Raw genomic sequence first — 3,262 nt, 5'->3', positions numbered from 1 at the left:
AAATGAGTATAGGGCCCGCATAGGAGCATTGGAAAAACAGGTCCAAAACCTCCGATTTGAAAATAGCTTGCAAACCGCAAAAAACAATTGGCCAAAGAGAATGAAGCCTTGGGAGCCCAAATCCAAAAAATGAAGTTAGAGGCCGATAATCCTGTCAGAAGTGCCAAAGATGCAAAGCTTATAGCAAATCTAAGGCAAAAGGTGAACGACTACAGTTTTGACCGCAACAAGGCAGAAAAGGAATTAGCTGGAGTCCGGAAACAATTGGCTAAAAATGCAGAAGAACGGGCCCGCATGGTTAAATAGTTAAAAGAAGAATATGATAGTGAGGTCACGGGATTAAAGAAAAAGGTTATTGCCACAGAAAACCGTATGATCAAACAGGCAAAAGAATTCAAAGTCGAAAGAGAACATTGTTACATGGCATTGGCACAATTAGAAATGGACTTGCAACAACTCCGGGAACAAAGCCAGGCGGTTGAGCGGACTTTGGAGGCTAGGGCCGAACAGATAGGGCGGTTGCTTCAAGAGAAAGGAAGAATTCGAGAGAGAATCTTAACCGTTGCTCATTCCATTACTAGGAAATGTCAAATGTGCGAGAACATGACCCGTACCACCTTCCTGGCATCAGTGATGACATTTGTGAAGCAAATAATGAACGACCTAGACAGACTTCAAGGGGAACTTGCATATAGGCCCGCGGCGAGACCGAATGATGTCCCGCGGGTCTTTGAGTCTGCACTCTTTCTTCTACTAAAAGAAAAAAAGAAGTTTGTCTTCCGAGTTTGTATTTCTTTTTTTGGAGTTAGGTCATTTGGGTTTGTATTTCTTTTTACCAGAGTCAGTGGATCGAGTCTGTATTTTTGGGATGATGGAGTTTGTAGTTCTTAGAGTCTGTTAGTTGTTTTGAGTCTTTGTAATAGAAAAGTTTGCTATCAATAAAATTGAAATTGCCAAAATATCATGCTCCTACTTTGCATTTATTTTTCATGAACTACGCTTGGTCTGATTCACGCAGGGTCGTGATACGTAGGCAATCTCCATAGGATTCGACCATTTCTAAATAATAAAAGGGAAAACCAGAAAGGAACGATACAAACAGGGGAAAAACCGAAGGAAAGAGAACCAGAAGAGGGAGAGCAAAACAAAGTGAAAAGGAAAAGATAAGAGTGGGAACTAATTGGCAAGAAAAAGAAATGAAAGCCGGGATGACGCATGTGAATGAACAGAGGCATAATAGAAACGTTTGACTGCTTAGGTGCATCCACCCATCAATGTGCGGTTATCTATTTGTTAATGCCCTAACCGCTAACCAAGTTGTTGTTGATGAGTCCAGATAGGTGTTTAAGCTGACTGGCATTCTGGCAACCCATCCTTACAACACCCATTCCAAGGACAAGTCAAACATGACCAATCAGGATTTAGAAGCGAGCATTGTCGACCCATCCAGAGAGGAGGAGGCAGTGGACGTTAACACAATGAGAGAGGAGATGTATAAACTAAAGCAGCAAATGGCCGAGATGTACCGGGCCTGGTCGAAGGGACATCCACCACCAGTCTATCCTGCCAACCCCAATTACCTCCCACCACCAGCTCAACCCCAAGATCCTCCCACAGTGAACTCATCTCCCGCTTGCCCTACTTACCAGCATTACTACGGAACTACCTCTCAGACACCACCACCACCACCCAAACAAATTCCATGTCCTCCACCACCAATTGCTCCAATATTTGTGGCGCCTCCACCTGCCACGTTGCAGAGATCTTCCAGTGAGCCATTGTTTCCAACTCACGACAGCCAGTACTACCCTCCCGAGCCTACCTTTAAAGCTCCTGAGCCATATTCCTACACTCCTCGCTTTGAGCTCCCGGTGGAAACTGATAAGCCGCTTAAGGACCCGGAACAGGAAGAGATGTTTCGAAAAGTAAAAAGCCTGGAGCAATCCTTCAGGAACATGCAAGGATTGGGTGGCCAAGTCAGTGTGGCCTACAAAGATTTGTGCTTGTTTCCCGATGTCCAGCTGCCAACAGGGTTCAAGTTACCAAAGTTTGATCTGTATGATGGACATGGTGACCCTGTAGCCCATTTGAGGGGATTCTGCAGCAAGATGAGGGGAGTTGGGGGAAAAGATGAGCTATTAATGGCTTACTTTAGTCAAAGCTTAAGTGGAGCAGTGTTAGAGTGGTACACACGACAAGACCATGCTCGGTGGTACACCTGGGACGACCTGGTTCAAGCATTTGCATGTCATTTTCAATACAATCTCGAAATTGTCCCGGACCGTCTGTCACTGACCAAAATCGAGAAGAAGCCCGGAGAAAGCTTTAGAGAGTACGGTTTCCGTTGGAGAGAGCAGGCAGCAAGAGTTGATCCTCCGATGAAAGAGAATGAGATGGTTGATTATTTCCTTCAGGCTTTGGAGCCAACCTACTATGGTCATCTGGTGTCCGCAGTGGGGAAAACTTTCAATGAGGTCGTGAAGATGGGAAGTATGGTGGAAGAGGGTCTCAAGTCTAACAAGATTATGAGCTATTCAGCACTCAAAGCAACTACACAGGCTATTCAAAGCGGCACCGGAGGAGTATTGGGAAAGAAGAAGAAAGAAGAAGTGGCAGTAGTGGAATCAAGGGTTTGGTCCAGGAGTCCGTCACCATATTATCACCAACCTCGCCCTCACCCCCAAGCTTACCCACATACTCCATATGGCCCACCACAGCATTACTACTCACCTCCTACTCTCCATTTCTCCATCCATCATGCCCAGACATACCCCCAACCTCCTACCCATGCACAATGGCGTGCACCCACTCCCCAAAATACTTACCCATCTCAAAGCGCTTACCCACCCCCAAGAACCAACAGAAATGCCGCTGGAACTGGTTTCCGACCCAATCCCGCATTTAAGAATGATAGGTTGCAAAAGAAGAAGACTTTTACTCCCTTGGGTGAATCTTATACTAGCCTGTACCACAGATTAAGGCAGTTGGGCATGTTGAACCCGATCGAACCCAAATTACCAAACCCTCCCCCAAGGAACCTGGACCATTCAGTAAACTATGAGTATTGCTCAGGAGCGCCTGGACATGACACGGAGAAATGTTGGCATCTGAAAACTGCCATTCAGGAACTTATTGATACACGGAGAATTGAGGTGCAGGCTCCGGAAACTCCCAATATCACGCAGAATCCGCTACCAATTCATCATGAGGCTCACATGATCGAGTTAGTGCAGAAGGGAGAATACAAGAAGCCGTCACAAAC

The sequence above is a fragment of the Nicotiana attenuata genome, unplaced genomic scaffold (genome assembly GCF_001879085.1).
Source record: "Nicotiana attenuata strain UT unplaced genomic scaffold, NIATTr2, whole genome shotgun sequence".
Lineage (NCBI taxonomy): Eukaryota > Viridiplantae > Streptophyta > Magnoliopsida > Solanales > Solanaceae > Nicotiana > Nicotiana attenuata.
This window is presented reverse-complemented; position numbering follows the sequence as displayed.